Genomic DNA, 18,407 nt, shown 5'->3' on the forward strand with positions numbered 1-18,407 from the left:
TTTGCCCTGTGAAAAAAAAGACTTGGACATAAAAGACTTTCAAACCACCAGAAGAAACAGTGAATCCAATTGATTTTGGAAATCTGTTCCAAAGTATCCCCACTCAGAATAGAGAGATACAGTATTATGTCATCGTAAAGCAAGGTTTGAACATCTGTTTGGGCTTCTTGAGGTTAATTTGCAGTCTACAAATGATCTGTAATTATATTCCGTCCCCCTGACAATCCACTGAAGAAGAAAATCGTCATGCGGCTAAATCTAGTTGATGATCCTTGCTACAGCCATGTTCTGTTTTACATTTGTGCTCCGTGAATCAATTGGCTGCGCTGGGATTTTGTCTCCATCAGGAGCTCAGCTTGTATAGCCAGGCTGGTGACTGTCTGCAGCAAACACTGATTGAGTCTGCGTCCCAAATGACACCCTATTCCCTATGTAGTGGACTACCATAGGGCTCTGGTCAAAATAAGTGCACTATATAGTGAATAGGGTGCCATTTGGGACATATTCAGAGATTGGATTCCTCTAAACAAACAACCCAGAAACAAACAACACAGATAAGATTTGAAACCCAAAACACTTCTCTTTCCAAATGTCAGTGTAGTTTTGTTTGTGTTTGAAGAGGAAGTCAATTGAAGATACTGTGATAAGAGTGAGCGGTTGAGCTTTGTTTTAACAAGTGCCAGTGAGGAATCGCAGCCTGTGAAGTTTCAAGTAGATTCATCTGAGATGGTAGTTCACTGTTTGTGAAGTGAAATAAAAAGGAATGCCACATTGGCTGTCTCTGAAGGACACAAGCACTCATTCTCCTGTCTGGAAGCTATAGGACAGAGAGAGACAAAATAATGAAGTCCCTTCCTGGTTCAAGAGGACTAATTGGACACTTGTCACAATATCTGGACATTTTGATAATGAAATGCAGTCAGAACAAATAAACAAGTCCATCTCCAGCCCAGTGGGCCTGGGCTACATTGACCAACAGTGTTGTGACCGACAGTGTTCAACCCCGTCTCTCTCTGATACCTGTTCTTCAGACTGGTGCCGTGCCAGCGTGGGTCAACACATGGCATCGTTGCTCAGGTTGTTCCCGGTATACCCAACAGCAGGGAATTATCATAGGACTATTAGGGCTGCGTCCCAAATGATCCCTATGGGCCCTGGCTAAAGTAGTGCACTACATAGGGAATAGGGTGTCATGTGGGACACAGACACGGATTGTAACTATGGAACTCACTCTCATTCTCCTAGTGTTAACTATCTTCAGATTACAGCAATATAAATGAAAATAAAATAATGAAGTTGGTTCCACGTGAGAACGTTTTGTATTTTTCTTGTGGTCAAATCCCTGCCAAAAGTCAGGTGACCTAAGCATGTCCAAATATGGAGTTGCAGGTTTGCCATATCTGTCATGTTTGTGCATATCTCTCCTATGTGCAAATCTTTACCGCAGTCATTTTACTTAAGGCCCTTGGAAATGACCTGCATATCTGCAGTTATAAATTCTTATGCTATATATCGATATACAAATCAAAATGTGTTTGTTTGTGGAAAGTGATTTACATTTGTGGAAAGGGATTTACATTTGTGGAAAGTGATTTACATTTGTGGAAAGTGATTTACATTTGTGGAAAGGGATTTACATTTGTGGAAAGTGATTTACATTTGTGGAAAGTGATTTACATTTGTGGAAAGTGAATTACATTTGTGGAAAGGGATTTACATTTGTGGAAAGTGATTTACATTGTGGAAAGTGAATTACATTTATGGAAAGTGATTTACATTGTGGAAAGTGAATTACATTTATGGATTGGTATCTGTACAGATCATGATACACTAATACAAAATGTGTTCACAATACATTTGGCATGATATTGATCCCATAGATGCAGCCGTCACATTGCCTTAGAGTACATTTTTTTGTTGTAAGATAATGTTTTTTAGACGATAGACAACTGAATATTTCACAGACAAGAATCCACTAAACTAGACATGACGTTGTCTGGGACGATAGACAACTGAACATTTCACAGACATGGATCCACTAAACTAGACATGACGTTGTCTGAGACTTAATGTCCAACCTAAAGAAAAAATATGAATAACACCGACTCAGACATTAATGACATCATACTTGCTCAGACATATTCCCACAGTATCTATCCATACCCATTTAATTTGTTCTCATTTTATTCCTGTATAGTGTATACAGAATATTTACGGTATAATTTATTCTCCCTCTCTGTCCTCCATTGCCTGTTTTATAAAGTTTATCAGCATATCACAATTTACTTGAATTCTGAGTATTAGGAATGACAAACCCTTGTGTTGTGCTTGGTGCCATGTCCCATTGTTCGGCTTGTTTGCCACCTTCGCTGAGTTGACGCCTCTCCATATCATGACGCTGTTGAATGATTCCTCTCTTCACACCCTTCCCCGGGCCACAGTCCCCTGGGATTGGTTACTCCGCAGGGCATTAATCCACCACACCAGTCTCCAGAGGAGGAGGATTTTTCAGTCCTTTTTTTTGTTGCACTGGTGGAACGGACGTGGGCGAGGTCACCCTTCTACCACCTAATGATGGTTTACGACCCCGAGGCCGTCTGTGGCATTGCTGGAGTAGGTGACGTTTTGGCCTACATATTGATCGTGGGTCAGTTTAGCATATTCTAATGGTAAAGTTAGGATAGGGGGAGGGGAAGCTGATCCTAGATCTGCACCCAGGGGTAACTTCACCTCTGAGTCCCTCAGTGGTATTGCTGGTCAGACTCCACTCGCCCTCAATCTTTGTTACCGCCCAGGTATGGCGCACAGCGACAGGACCCTGACTGGCTGAAATGGACTACTAACCGAACGTTTTCACACGTGGTACAAGAGTAGGAAGAAATATGTTTTGCATCCACCCCCTCACCCCCTCCCCTTTTTCTCCCTGATCCACCTCTCTTGCCTTCAGCTGCCCATTGTGTTGTCTTTCCATCTCACTGGCCAGAGCTTCAGCCCTGATTTTCTCCATGGAGCATGATAGGAAAGGCTGGCCCTCCTTCTTTGGCTCCCCCAGCCCACTGGATCGATACATCCCCCCTATCGGGAGGAACTGCTGCAGCTCTAAGACCTGGATGCCATCAGTCTGACCGTTTTTATGGACGCTTTGAGAGCCAAATTCAGTAAACCCCCAGCAGACAGTGGAAGGTCAGCAGAGTGAGAGGGGCAGCAGACAGTGGAGGGGCAGCAGACAGTGGAAGGTCAGCAGAGCGAGAGGGGCAGCAGAGCGAGAGGGGCAGCAGAGCGAGAGGGGCAGCAGAGCGAGAGGGGCAGCAGAGTGAGAGGGGCAGCAGACAGTGGAAGGTCAGCAGAGCGAGAGGGGCAGCAGACAGTGGAAGGTCAGCAGAGCGAGAGGGGCAGCAGAGCGAGAGGGGCAGCAGAGCGAGAGGGGCAGCAGAGTGAGAGGGGCAGCAGACAGTGGAAGGTCAGCAGAGCGAGAGGGGCAGCAGACAGTGGAAGGTCAGCAGAGCGAGAGGGGCAGCAGAGCGAGAGGGGCAGCAGAGCGAGAGGGGCAGCAGAGCGAGAGGGGCAGCAGAGTGAGAGGGGCAGCAGACAGTGGAAGGTCAGCAGAGCGAGAGGGGCAGCAGAGCGAGAGGGGCAGCAGAGCAAGAGGGGCAGCAGAGCGAGAGGGGCAGCAGAGTGAGAGGGGCAGCAGACAGTGGAAGGTCAGCAGAGCGCGAGGGGCAGCAGACAGTGGAAGGTCAGCAGAGAGAGAGGGGCAGCAGACAGTGGAAGGTCAGCAGAGCGAGAGGGGCAGCAGACAGTGGAAGGTCAGCAGAGCGAGAGGGGCAGCAGACAGTGGAAGGTCAGCAGAGCGAGAGGGGCAGCAGACAGTGGAAGGTCAGCAGAGCGAGAGGGGCAGCAGAACAAGAGGGGCAGCAGAACAAGAGGGGCAGCAGAGCGAGAGGGGCAGCAGAGCGAGAGGGGCAGCAGACAGTGGAAGGTCAGCAGAGCGAGAGGGGCAGCAGACAGTGGAAGGTCAGCAGAGCGAGAGGGGCAGCAGAGCGAGAGGGGCAGCAGACAGTGGAAGGTCAGCGGACAGTGGAAGGTCAGCAGAGCGAGCAGACAGTGGAAGGTCAGCAGACAGTGGAAGGTCAGCAGAGCGAGAGGGGCAGCAGACAGTGGAAGGTGGAGGGGCAGCAGCAGAGCGAGAGGGGCAGAGCAGAGGGGCAGCAGAGCGAGAGGGGCAGCAGACAGTGGAAGGTCAGCAGAGCGAGAGGGGGAAGGTCAGCAGAGCGAGAGGGGCAGCAGACAGTGGAAGGTCAGCAGCAGAGGAAGGTCAGCAGAGGGGCAGCAGACAGTGGAGGGCAGAGCAGCAGCAGAGCGAGAGGGGCAGAAGGTCAGGGCGCAGCAGACAGTGGAAGGTCAGCAGAGGGGCAGCAGAGCAGCAGACAGTGGAAGGTCAGCAGAGCGAGAGGGGCAGCAGACAGTGGAAGGTCAGCAGAGCGAGAGGGGCAGCAGACAGTGGAAGGTCAGCAGAGCGAGAGGGGTCAGCAGAGCGAGAGGGGCAGCAGACAGTGGAGCAGGTCAGCAGAGCGAGAGGGGCAGCAGACAGTGGAAGGTCAGCAGAGCGAGAGGGGCAGCAGACAGTGGAAGGTCAGCAGAGCGAGAGGGGCAGCAGAGTGGAGGGTCAGCAGAGCGAGAGGGGCAGCAGACAGTGGAAGGTCAGAGAGCAGACAGTGGAAGGTCAGCAGAGCGAGAGACAGGGCAGCAGAGCGAGAGGGGCAGCAGACAGTGGAAGGTCAGCAGAGCGAGAGGGGCAGCAGACAGTGGAAGGTCAGCAGAGCGAGAGGGGCAGCAGACAGTGGAAGGTCAGCAGAGCGAGAGGGGCAGCAGCAGAAGGTCAGCAGGAGCGAGGTCAGACAGTGGAAGGTCAGCAGAGCGAGAGGGGCAGCAGACAGTGGAAGGTCAGCAGAGCGAGAGGGGCAGCAGACAGTGGAAGGTCAGCAGAGCGAGAGGGGCAGCAGACAGTGGAAGGTCAGCAGAGCGAGAGGGGCAGCAGAACAAGAGGGGCAGCAGAGCGAGAGGGGCAGCAGACAGTGGAAGGTCAGCAGAGCGAGAGGGGCAGCAGACAGTGGAAGGTCAGCAGAGCGAGAGGGGCAGCAGAGCGAGAGGGGCAGCAGAGCGAGAGGGGCAGCAGACAGTGGAAGGTCAGCGGACATTGGAAGGTCAGCAGAGCGAGAGGGGCAGCAGACAGTGGAAGGTCAGCAGAGCGAGAGGGGCAGCAGACAGTGGAAGGTCAGCAGAGCGAGAGGGGCAGCAGACAGTGGTAGGTCAGCAGAGCGAGAGGGGCAGCAGGGCGAGAGGGGCAGCAGAGCGAGAGGGGCAGCAGACAGTGGAAGGGCAGCAGAGCGAGAGGGGCAGCAGACAGTGGAAGGTCAGCAGAGCGAGAGGGGCAGCAGACAGTGGAAGGTCAGCAGAGCGAGAGGGGCAGCAGACAGTGGAAGGTCAGCAGAGCGAGAGGGGCAGCAGACAGTGGAAGGTCAGCAGAGCGAGAGGGGCAGCAGACAGTGGAAGGTCAGCAGAGCGAGAGGGGCAGCAGACATTGGTAGGTCAGCAGAGCGAGAGGGGCAGCAGAACAAGAGGGGCAGCAGAGCGAGAGGGGCAGCAGAGCGAGAGGCGCAGCAGACAGTGGAAGGACAGCAGAGCGAGAGGGGCAGCAGACAGTGGAGGGGCAGCAGACAGTGGAAGGTCAGCAGAGCGAGAGGGGCAGCAGAGCGAGAGGGGCAGCAGAGCGAGAGGGGCAGCAGAGCGAGAGGGGCAGCAGACAGTGGAAGGTCAGCAGAGCGAGAGGGGCAGCAGACAGTGGAAGGTCAGCAGAGCGAGAGGGGCAGCAGAGCGAGAGGGGCAGCAGACAGTGGAAGGTCAGCAGAGCGAGAGGGGCAGCAGACAGCGAGAGGGGCAGCAGACAGCGAGAGGGGCAGCAGAGCGAGAGGGGCAGCAGAGCGAGAGGGGCAGCAGAGCGAGAGGGTCAGCAGACAGTGGAGGGTCAGCAGAGCGAGAGGGGCAGCAGAGCGAGAGGGGCAGCAGACAGTGGAAGGTCAGCAGAGCGAGAGGGGCAGCAGACAGTGGAAGGTCAGCAGAGCGAGAGGGGCAGCAGACAGTGGAAGGTCAGCAGAGCGAGAGGGGCAGCAGACAGTGGAAGGTCAGCAGAGCGAGAGGGGCAGCAGACAGCAGACAGTGGAAGGTCAGCAGAGCGAGAGGGGCAGCAGACAGTGGAAGGTCAGCAGAGCGAGAGGGGCAGCAGAGCGAGAGGGGCAGCAGAGCGAGAGGGGCAGCAGAGCGAGAGGGGCAGCAGACAGTGGAAGGTCAGCAGAGCGAGAGGGGCAGCAGACAGTGGAAGGTCAGCAGAGGAGAGGGGCAGCAGACAGTGGAGAGGTCAGCAGAGCGAGAGGGGCAGCAGACAGTGGAAGGTCAGCAGAGCGAGAGGGGTCAGCAGAGCGAGAGGGGCAGCAGACAGTGGAAGGTCAGCAGAGCGAGAGGGGCAGCAGACAGTGGAAGGTCAGCAGAGCGAGAGGGGCAGCAGACAGTGGAGGTCAGCAGAGCGAGAGGAAGGCAGCAGAGCGAGAGGGGTCAGCAGAGCAGTAGACAGGCAGCAGAGCGAGAGGGGCAGCAGACAGTGGAAGGGCAGCAGAGCGAGAGGGGCAGCAGAGCAGAGGGGCAGCAGGTCAGCAGAGCGAGAGGGGCAGCAGACAGTGGAAGGTCAGCAGAGCAGAGAGGGGCAGCAGACAGTGGAAGGTCAGCAGAGCGAGAGGGGCAGCAGACAGTGGAAGGTCAGCAGAGCGAGAGGGGCAGCAGACAGTGGAAGGTCAGCAGAGCGAGAGGGGCAGCAGACAGTGGAAGGTCAGCAGAGCGAGAGGGGCAGCAGACAGTGGAAGGTCAGCAGAGCGAGAGGGGCAGCAGACAGTGGAAGGTCAGCAGAGCGAGAGGGGCAGCAGACAGTGGAAGGTCAGCAGAGCAGACAGAGAAGGGCAGCAGACGAGTGGAAGGTCAGCAGAGCGAGAGGGGCAGCAGACAGTGGAAGGTCAGCAGAGCGAGAGGGGCAGCAGACAGTGGAAGGTCAGCAGAGCGAGAGGGGCAGCAGACAGTGGAAGGTCAGCAGAGCGAGAGGGGCAGCAGACAGTGGAAGGTCAGCAGAGCGAGAGGGGCAGCAGACAGTGGAAGGTCAGCAGAGCGAGAGGGGCAGCAGACAGTGGAAGGTCAGCAGAGCGAGAGGGGCAGCAGACAGTGGCAGGTCAGCAGAGCGAGAGGGGCAGCAGACAGTGGTAGGTCAGCAGAGCGAGAGGGGCAGCAGAGCGAGAGGGGCAGCAGACAGTGGAAGGGCAGCAGAGCGAGAGGGGCAGCAGACAGTGGAAGGTCAGCAGAGCGAGAGGGGCAGCAGACAGTGGAAGGTCAGCAGAGCGAGAGGGGCAGCAGACAGTGGAAGGTCAGCAGAGCGAGAGGGGCAGCAGACAGTGGAAGGTCAGCAGAGCGAGAGGGGCAGCAGACAGTTGAAGGTCAGCAGAGCGAGAGGGGCAGCAGACAGTGGAAGGTCAGCAGAGCGAGAGGGGCAGCAGACAGTGGAAGGTCTGCAGCAGAGCGAGAGGGGCAGCAGACAGTGGAAGGTCAGCAGAGCGAGAGGGGCAGCAGACAGTGGAAGGTCAGCAGAGCGAGAGGGGCAGCAGACAGTGGAAGGTCAGCAGAGACAGAGGGGCAGCAGCCAGTGGAAGGTCTGCAGAGCGAGAGGGGCAGCAGACAGTGGAAGGTCTGCAGAGCGAGAGGGGCAGCAGACAGTGGAAGGTCTGCAGAGCGAGAGGGGCAGCAGACAGTGGAAGGTCAGCAGAGCGAGAGGGGCAGCAGACAGTGGAAGGTCTGCAGAGCGAGAGGGGCAGCAGACAGTGGAAGGTCTGCAGAGCGAGAGGGGCAGCAGACAGTGGAAGGTCAGCAGAGCGAGAGGGGCAGCAGACAGTGGAGCAGAGCGAGAGGGGCAGCAGACGAGAGGGTCAGCAGACAGTGGAGCAGGTCAGCAGAGCGAGAGGGGCAGCAGAGCAGTGGAAGGTCAGCAGAGCGAGAGGGGCAGCAGACAGTGGAAGGTCAGCAGAGCGAGAGGGGCAGCAGACAGTGGAAGGTCAGCAGAGCGAGAGGGGCAGCAGACAGTGGAAGGTCAGCAGAGCGAGAGGGGCAGCAGACAGTGGAAGGTCAGCAGAGCGAGAGGGGCAGCAGACAGTGGAGAGCGAGAGGGGCAGCAGACAGTGGAAGGTCAGCAGAGCGAGAGGGGCAGCAGACAGTGGAAGGTCAGCAGAGCGAGAGGGGCAGCAGACAGTGGAAGGTCAGCAGAGCGAGAGGGGCAGCAGACAGTGGAAGGTCAGCAGAGCGAGAGGGGCAGCAGACAGTGGAAGGTCAGCAGGACAGCAGACAGTGGAAGGTCAGCAGAGCGAGAGGGGCAGCAGACAGTGGAAGGTCAGCAGAGCGAGAGGGGCAGCAGACAGTGGAAGGTCAGCAGAGCGAGAGGGGCAGCAGACAGTGGAAGGTCAGCAGAGCGAGAGGGGCAGCAGCAGACAGTGGAAGGTCAGCAGAGCGAGAGGGGCAGCAGACAGTGGAAGGTCAGCAGAGCGAGAGGGGCAGCAGACAGTGGAAGGTCAGCAGAGCGAGAGGGGCAGCAGACAGTGGAAGGTCAGCAGAGCGAGAGGGGCAGCAGACAGTGGAAGGTCTGCAGAGCGAGAGGGGCAGCAGACAGTGGAAGGTCTGCAGAGCGAGAGCAGACAGGGCAGCAGACAGTGGAAGGTCAGCAGAGCGAGAGGGGCAGCAGACAGTGGAAGGTCTGCAGAGCGAGAGGGGCAGCAGACAGTGGAAGGTCTGCAGAGCGAGAGGGGCAGCAGACAGTGGAAGGTCTGCAGAGCGAGAGGGGCAGCAGACAGTGGAAGGTCTGCAGAGCGAGAGGGGCAGCAGACAGTGGAAGGTCTGCAGAGCGAGAGGGGCAGCAGACAGTGGAAGGTCTGCAGAGCGAGAGGGGCAGCAGACAGTGGAAGGTCTGCAGAGCGAGAGGGGCAGCAGGCAGTGGAAGATCAGCAGAGCGAGAGGGGCAGCAGACAGTGGAAGATCAGCAGAGCGAGAGGGGCAGCAGACAGTGGAAGATCAGCAGAGCGAGAGGGGCAGCAGACAGTGGAAGATCAGCAGAGCGAGAGGGGCAGCAGACAGTGGAAGGTCAGCAGAGCGAGAGGGGCAGCAGACAGTGGAAGGTCTGCAGAGCGAGAGGGGCAGCAGACAGTGGAAGGTCAGCAGAGCGAGAGGGGCAGCAGACAGTGGAAGGTCTGCAGAGCGAGAGGGGCAGCAGACAGTGGAAGGTCTGCAGAGCGAGAGGGGCAGCAGACAGTGGAAGGTCAGCAGAGCGAGAGGGGCAGCAGACAGTGGAAGGTCTGCAGAGCGAGAGGGGCAGCAGACAGTGGAAGGTCTGCAGAGCGAGAGGGGCAGCAGACAGTGGAAGGTCTGCAGAGCGAGAGGAGCAGCAGACAGTGGAAGGTCTGCAGAGCGAGAGGGGCAGCAGACAGTGGAAGGTCTGCAGAGCGAGAGGGGCAGCAGACAGTGGAAGGTCTGCAGAGCGAGAGGGGCAGCAGACAGTGGAAGGTCTGCAGAGCGAGAGGGGCAGCAGACAGTGGAAGGTCTGCAGAGCGAGAGGGGCAGCAGACAGTGGAAGGTCTGCAGAGCGAGAGGGGCAGCAGACAGTGGAAGGTCAGCAGAGCGAGAGGGGCAGCAGACAGTGGAAGGTCTGCAGAGCGAGAGGGGCAGCAGACAGTGGAAGGTCTGCAGAGCGAGAGGGGCAGCAGACAGTGGAAGGTCTGCAGAGCGAGAGGGGCAGCAGACAGTGGAAGGTCTGCAGAGCGAGAGGGGCAGCAGACAGTGGAAGGTCTGCAGAGCGAGAGGGGCAGCAGACAGTGGAAGGTCTGCAGAGCGAGAGGGGCAGCAGACAGTGGAAGGTCTGCAGAGCGAGAGGGGCAGCAGACAGTGGAAGGTCTGCAGAGCGAGAGGGGCAGCAGACAGTGGAAGGTCTGCAGAGCGAGAGGGGCAGCAGACAGTGGAAGGTCTGCAGAGCGAGAGGGGCAGCAGACAGTGGAAGGTCTGCAGAGCGAGAGGGGCAGCAGACAGTGGAAGGTCTGCAGAGCGAGAGGGGCAGCAGACAGTGGAAGGTCAGCAGAGCGAGAGGGGCAGCAGACAGTGGAAGGTCAGCAGAGCGAGAGGGGCAGCAGACAGTGGAAGGTCAGCAGAGCGAGAGGGGCAGCAGACAGTGGAAGGTCAGCAGAGCGAGAGGGGCAGCAGACAGTGGAAGGTCTGCAGAGCGAGAGGGGCAGCAGACAGTGGAAGGTCAGCAGAGCGAGAGGGGCAGCAGTGACGAAGCGGATATGGTCCACTGAGACGCGGCACATGCATGTCTCCCGCATCCGTGTAAGGCTCAGTTAATGAGGCAGGGGAGGTGAAGTCACCCTTTCTATCTGTCTGTGTGTGACTGAGAGAGTGTGAGAAGAGAGGGAAATTATCCTCTGTCTGTGTGTGTGTGTGTGTGTGTGTGTGTGTGTGAGAGCGAGAGAGAGAAAGTGTGTGTGTGTATAAGTGCGCGTGTGAGACAGAGAAAGTGTGTTTGTTTGCCCACGTTAGGTCATTTTGTTTGCTCTGATACAGGGCCCTCACAGTTGTAACCCAGCCTTCGATATGCTGGCGGATCAGCCCCCCTGAGTAGTACTATGGAACTCAACAGTTCTATTTCTGCTCACTCCACCATTCTGACAGGCGTCTCTCAGCATATACCTCTCACCTTTTGAGGATTATCGTCTCCCTGGGGGTTGAGTGGGTGGACACCTTCGCTGGAGATCAAGCAGGATGAATTCCCCATTTCCCCTGTGTCAGCACAGTGGTGTTACAAAGAACAGAGCTGACAGTTCTCCTACCGTGGCTGTGTGATTTGACTAGTGGGGGAGAGATGGAGCTAGAGGCGGGGGAGCGCGATGGCGCTAGAGGCGGGGGAGCGAGATGGCGCTAGAGGCGGGGGAGCGAGATGGCGCTAGAGGCGGGGGAGCGAGATGGCGCTAGAGGCGGGGGAGCGAGATGGCGCTAGAGGCGGGGGAGCGAGATGGCGCTAGAGGCGGGGGAGCGCGATGGCGCTAGAGGCGGGGAGCGCGATGGCGCTAGAGGCGGGGAGCGCGATGTGGCTAAAAGGGGGAGCGAGATGTGGCTAAAAGGGGGAGCGAGATGGGGCTAAAAGGGGGAGCGAGATGGGGCTAAAAGGGGGAGAGAGATGGGGCTAAAAGGGGGAGAGCGATGGGGCTAAAAGGGGGAGAGCGATGGGGCTAAAAGGGGGAGAGCGATGGGGCTAAAAGGGGGAGAGCGATGGGGCTAAAAGGGGGAGAGCGATGGGGCTAAAAGGGGGAGAGCGATGGGGCTAAAAGGGGGAGAGCGATGGGGCTAAAAGGGGGAGAGCGATGGGGCTAAAAGGGGGAGAGCGATGGGGCTAAAAGGGGGAGAGCGATGGGGCTAAAAGGGGGAGAGATTGGGCTAAAAGGGGGAGAGATTGGGCTAAAAGGGGAGAGAGGGAGAGAGAGATGGGGCTAAAAGGGGGAGAGAGATGGGGCTAAAAGGGAGAGAGAGATGGGGCTAAAAGGGGGAGAGAGGGGGAGAGAGATGGGGCTAAAAGGGGGAGAGATTGGGCTAAAAGGTGAGAGAGGGGGAGAGAGATGGGGCTAAATGGGGGAGAGAGATTGGGCTAAAAGGGGAGAGAGGGGGAGAGCGATGGGGCTAAAAGGGGGAGAGCGATGGGGCTAAAAGGGGGAGAGAGATGGGGCTAAAAGGGGGAGAGAGATGGGGCTAAAAGTGGGAGAGATTGGGCTAAAAGGGGAGAGAGGGGGAGAGAGATGGGGCTAAAAGGGGAGAGAGATGGGGCTAAAAGGGGGAAAGCGATGGGACTAAAAGGGGGAGAGATTGGGCTAAAAGGGGAGAGAGGGGGAGAGAGATGGGGCTAAAAGGGGGAGAGAGATTGGGCTAAAAGGGGAGAGAGGGGGAGAGAGATGGGGCTAAAAGGGGGAGAGAGTTTGGGCTAAAAGGGGAGAGAGGGGGAGAGAGATGAGGCTAAAAGGGGGAGAGAGATGAGGCTAAAAGGGGGAGAGAGATGGGGCTAAAATGGGGAGAGGGGGAGAGAGATGGGGCTAAAAGGGGGAGAGAGATGGGGCTAAAAGGGGGAGAGCGATGGGGCTAAAAGTGGAGAGAGGGGGAGAGAGATGGGGCTAAAAGGGGGAGAGATTGGGCTAAAAGGGGAGAGAGGGGGAGAGAGATGGGGCTAAAAGGGGGAGAGAGATTGGGCTAAAAGGGGAGAGAGGTGGAGAGAGATGGGGCTAAAAGGGGGAGAGAGATGGGGCTAAAAGGGGGAGAGAGATGGAGCTAAAAGGGGGAGAGAGATGGGGCTAAAAGGGGGAGAGAGATGGGGCTAAAAGGGGGAGAGAGATGGAGCTAAAAGGGGGAGAGAGATGGGGCTAAAAGGGGGAGAAAGATGGGGCTAAAAGGGGGAGAGATGGGGCTAAAAGGGGGAGAGATTGGGCTAAAAGGGGGAGAGATTGGCCTAAAAGGGGGAGAGATTGGGCTAAAAGGGGAGAGAGGGGGAGAGAGATGGGGCTAAAAGGGGGAGAGAGATTGGGCTAAAAGGGGAGAGAGGGGGAGAGCGATGGGGCTAAAAGGGGGAGAGCGATGGGGCTAAAAGGGGGAGAGAGATGGGGCTAAAAGGGGGAGAGAGATGGGGCTAAAAGGGGGAGAGAGGGGGAGAGAGATGGGGCTAAAAGGGGGGAGAGATGGGGCTAAAAGGGGGAAAGCGATGGGGCTAAAAGGGGGAGAGATTGGGCTAAAAGGGGAGAGAGGGGGAGAGAGATGGGGCTAAAAGGGGGAGAGAGATTGGGCTAAAAGGGGAGAGAGGGGGAGAGAGATGGGGCTAAAAGGGGGAGAGAGATTGGGCTAAAAGGGGAGAGAGGGGGAGAGGGGGAGAGAGATGGGGCTAAAAGGGGGAGAGAGATGGGGCTAAAAGGGGGAGAGAGATGGGGCTAAAAGGGGGAGAGAGATGGGGAGAGGGGGAGAGAGATGGGGCTAAAAGGGGGAGAGAGATGGGGCTAAAAGGGGGAGAGAGATGGGGCTAAAAGGGGGAGAGATTGGGCTAAAAGGGGAGAGAGGGGGAGAGAGATGGGGCTAAAAGGGGGAGAGATTGGGCTAAAAGGGGAGAGAGGGGGAGAGAGATTGGGCTAAAAGGGGAGAGGGGGAGAGAGATGGGGAGAGAGATGGGGCTAAAAGGGGGAGAGAGATGGAGCTAAAAGGGGGAGAGAGATGGGGCTAAAAGGGGGAGAGAGATGGGGCTAAAAAGGGGAGAGAGATGGGGCTAAAAGGGGGAGAGATATGGGGCTAAAAGGGGACAGAGATGGGGCTAAAAGGGGAGAGAGATGGGGCTAAAATGGGGAGAGAGATGTGGCTAAAAGGGGGAGAGAGATGGGGCTAAAAGGGGGAGAGGGACATGGGTAGAGGAGAAAATAAACGGGGCTAGAGGAGGGAGAGATGGAGCTAGAGGGGGGTGAGAGAGATGGGTAGAGGAGGAAATAGACGGGGCTAGAGGGGGGAGAGATGGAGCTAGAGGGGGGAGAGAGTCATGGTTAGAGGAGGAAATAGACGGGGCTAGAATGGGGAGAGAGGTGGGGCTAGGAGGGGGAGAGATGTGGCTAGAGGGGGAGGGAGATGTGGCTAGAGGGGGAGGGAGACGTGGCTAGAGGGAGACTGGGAGAGAGATGGGGCTAGAGGCGGAGAGAGATGGGGGGGAGAGATGGGGCGAGAGATGGGGCTGGAGGGGGAGAGAGATGGGGCTGGAGGGGGAGAGAGATAGGGCTGGAGGGGGAGAGAGATGGGGCTGGAGGGGGAGAGAGATGGGGCTGGAGGGGGAGAGAGATAGGGCTGGAGGGGGAGAGAGATGGGGCTGGAGGGGGAGAGAGATGGGGCTGGAGGGGGAGAGAGATGGGGCTGGAAGGGGAGAGAGATGGGGCTAGAGGGGGAGAGAGATGGGGAGAGAGGGGGAGAGAGATGGGGAAAGAGGGGGATGATTTTGGACTGTCGTGGGGGAGGGGTGTCATGATCATCTGCTGGGTCTGGGGTTGATAAGAGGCAGCAACTCTAATGGAATCACCAGCCGCTCACTTCCGATGCCTGGCCACTTGTCATGTGGCTCTGGAGCTGCTGTCTCACCACAGGAGGAGTTATCTTAAAGGAACATGGCCGCTCACCAGTGAGATTCTCTCTGAGTGGAGGGGATTAGGGCAGGCAGGTGAGGAGGACCACTATGGGTGGAACACAGTGTAATGATGTGCAGTATTCTCCTTGCACTGTGGGGACGGCTGTATGAGCCTGTATGATCTCATCTTCTTGTGAATGGGGGACTTGATGCAAACTACCCCAGCCATCCGATTTACTTTCAGACTTTGGCAAGGATGCCTAAATACAAGATGAAGTGCATTTTGGGGTCTTTGACAGATTTGTTCATAGTGGTTGATTTCACAAGACACATGTTGTTGCCTGCAGTTCCTACAAGTGAGAGTGAGGATGCAACACATGATTCTAAAGACGACTCAATCTAGGATTATTATGCAGCAGAGTCATTGTTTCACATTTATTTGGAATAATCATGAAATTGATATTTGAATATGTGAAACAATTCATCAATTAGTAATACAAAATATTACATTTAAAAATGTGAAATCATACCAAAACACCATAATTATACGGTTGAAGATACTCTGCACCTTAATAGAGTCTGTTCTCAGTGAACCTACATTTCACCAACCAGCAGACAGTCTGCACGGAGGAGACGGTTTGCCTCTGTAATGTCCACAGGCCCAGACACTGTTTTTATGTGCACAGGCAGACCCAATCCATGTGCATGTGGTCTCGCTGCGCTCTCAGCCGGCCTGCTGGCTAATGCACATCTAATGTTCTCCCTCTGTGTACCTAAAAACACATGGTGAAATTGTCACAGAGATGATTGCCTGTTCCATATTGTATGAGGTGGGATGTAAACGGATTTGTTCGACCGCTCGCACATTTCTCTTTCAGTGCTCTCCTCCCTGATGTAGGCATCATGTCCTATATGATGACATTTGGTGTGAATGTCATTTTTCTTCTTTGCTGACTTACGGGATCGGTCATGCTCTGTTTACGGCGTCAGAGGTTCGTGTTCACCACAACGCTGTTTCTGATCGCAGAGCACGTCCTCGGAAACGTGTTGTACCCCAGTGTGTGTCAAGGTTTCATTTCCTGCAACAAGCCCTGAGCTGTTTTGACAGTGACACTTACATCAGGGCTGGTTTCAAAGCCTCTGCGTTTTGTTTCAACATGGCTGAAAACACACTGAAGAATATGACTCAGCATGGCATTATTTAGCAGTGTGTTTGAGCTTAGTGAGGCGTCTGAATCACTGACAAAGGCAACAAATTACCACACTGTTTATCCAGCAATTAATGAATGTTAAACGCTTTTGTAGGACTCAGGTTTGTATGGCAAACCATTCACTGTTTTCTCTCATTTGAATAATCTTCATGTTCACGTTGCCTCCATGGCTGTGATCAGTGTTCTAGGAGGTAATTACATGCTGCAGGACACATAAGAAGGGAAGCTGCACAGAGTCTGAATATTCGTATGGTGTCATGGCGGGGAACTCCGTAGAATTGGGGTCCTTAGGCGACCTCCAAGGAAAGCAAACAGAGACAGGGGGCTGGAGAAGGAGGGGCACGGGGGCAGCCTGGATTGATGAAAGATGCAGTAATGGCTCCCGCATGTGATTTTTCACTGTGTGTGTTCAGGCTTTAGGACAATGGCTAGACGAAGCAATGACAGACGAAGCATTGCATTGTTTTTTCAACGTTCCACCCGTAGAAGATGTTCTTATTGTCTCCTGTGTTGTGGAGAAGAGGATTCCAACACCGTTGTCATCAGTTTAAGAAATCGCCCTGTGGTGGTCAGGAGGAGGAGTTGAAGAGAAACAGCCACTATGACCCCACCTGTGAGGTCCAGAGCAATACAAGGAGGGCAGTATGTTACTATGGGGTGATGCTCTGGTTTTAAAACACTGTTTCCATGGCAATGTGCCCATTTCTCTTACAGGGCAATTCCACCACTTTTCAACTTCATTATTTCTAGCACAACACCAGTGTTTACACCCTGATTGTGAAAACGGAGCATTTCTAGGTTTTCTAGAAACATCACCAAAAGTTAACATGAAAAAACAGTAATTTTCAAACACTGAGATTCACGTTGACGTGGGGAGCAACAAAATATGGCTAGAAACTCGATTCAGGTTTTGAAAAGCATTTTTTGTCTTACTTCTAAACCTGCTCTGTGACGTCACAGAGAAGTACAGTGGCCAAGTGTCTGAACCCTTTAGAATTACCTGGATTTCTTCATACTTTTGTCATAATATTTGGTCTGATCTTGATCTAAGTCACAACAATGGACAAACACAGTGTGCTTAAACTAATAACACACAACTTATTGTAGTTTTCTTGTCTATATCGAATACATCATTTAAGCATTCACAGTGTAGGTTGGAAAAAGTATGTGAACCCCTAGGCTAATGACTTCTCCAAATGCTAATTGGAGTCAGGTGTCAGCTAACCTGGAGTCCAATCAATGAAACGAGATTGGAGATATTGGTTAGAGATGCCCTGCCCTATAAAAAAAACAATCACAGAATTTGAGTTTGCTATTCACAAGAATGTGAACTATGTCTCAAACAAAAGAGATCTCAGAAGACCTAAGATTAAGAATTGGAAAGGGTTACAAAACTATCTCTAAAAGCCTCGATGTTCATCAGTCCATGGTAAGACAAATTGTCTATAAATGGAGATTGTCTATAAACAGTTCAGCACTGTTGCTCCCTAGGAGTGACCATCCTGCAAAGATGACTGCAAGAGCACAGCGCAGAATGCTCAATGAGGTTAAGAAGAATCCTAGAGTGTCAGCTAAAGACTTACAGAAATCTCTGGAACATGCTAACATGTCCGTTGACAAGTCTACAACACGCAAAACACTAAACAAGAATGGTGTTCATGGGAGGACAACAAGGAAGAACCCATTGCTGTCCAAAAAAAACATTGCTGCATGTCTGAAGTTCACAAAAGAGCACCTGAATGTTCCACAGCTCTACTGGCAAAATATTCTGTGGACAGATGAAACAGTTGAGTTGTTTGGGAGGAACACACAACACTTTGTGGATAAAAAAATGCACAGCACACAAACATCAACCTTAACCCCGCTGTAAAGTATGGTGGAGGGAGCATCATAGTTTGGGACTGCTTTGCTGCCTCAGAGCCTGGACAGCTTGCTATCATCTATGGAAAAATGAATTCCCAAGTTCCCAAAACTGGACTTGATGAAATACGGAGGACACCTGCACCATGAGCCACTCCACGATCGAAGTGTCTGTGATTAATCAGTCTCTTCTTGCCTATAATTGGCTCGGGCTCGCACAGAACCCCATCACAGATTGGCCTATTGTCTGGACTGCAGGCCAGGGGGATTGTGGGGGAAGGAAGTGTGAATAAATTCCCATAAACCCCAACAGTATCCCAATGGACGTCCACCTCGGTGCCTCTAATCCAAACGAACAATTGCAACGACAACCTGTGACTGCTAGGCCTGACATCGAATTAACCGGTTGGAATTCCCATTGATCGTTGGACATCCAAGCCTTGGACTCCCTGCTCCCAGGGTCTGTTGGAAATGGGAAAGTGGTTGGACAAAGACTCCAGTTGTAGGAGCCAGAGCTAAGACATCAGCTAAGATGTTTATTTACCTTTTTGAATAGCCTCTGGCTGTAGAGTGCTATTTTTCCTCCAACCTCATTGACGGGATCCATCCATTGTTTTCTTCTTCTTCATACTTGATGGCATTGAAACGGTCAGCTCCGGCATCCGATATAGCTTCTATAGCATATGCCAACGGTGTTCCCAGGAATTCTGTTTTAAGTTCCTATAGGCAGCTTGTGAAGAGTCTCTGGGCTGCGGCATATGGATATCCATTCATCATGTCTGCTAGTCTGTCGTCGCTTGTTGGTTTATGTGGCTTCCTGCTTCCTGTCAAGGATAGCTGTGGTGCTTGCCCGGCCTCTTCAGCGCAGAGTAATTCAACCTGCATTGTTCATCGTTCTATCTCTTTTTATTTTTTTGCATATGGGTCATGTTGCGGTGGGTTATTTTGGCAGGCGATGCAGGAGCACCTCTTGGGTTTTATACAGTCTGAAGTAGGTCAGCTTTGTCTGTAGTTTATGGAACAACCTCTTTTCTGGATCATCACCAACAGTCCACTGAATGTCAACAGCTCCACTGTGATGT

The sequence above is a fragment of the Oncorhynchus clarkii genome, chromosome 33, assembly GCF_045791955.1.
Source record: "Oncorhynchus clarkii lewisi isolate Uvic-CL-2024 chromosome 33, UVic_Ocla_1.0, whole genome shotgun sequence".
In the NCBI taxonomy this organism is placed as follows: Eukaryota; Metazoa; Chordata; class Actinopteri; order Salmoniformes; family Salmonidae; genus Oncorhynchus; species Oncorhynchus clarkii.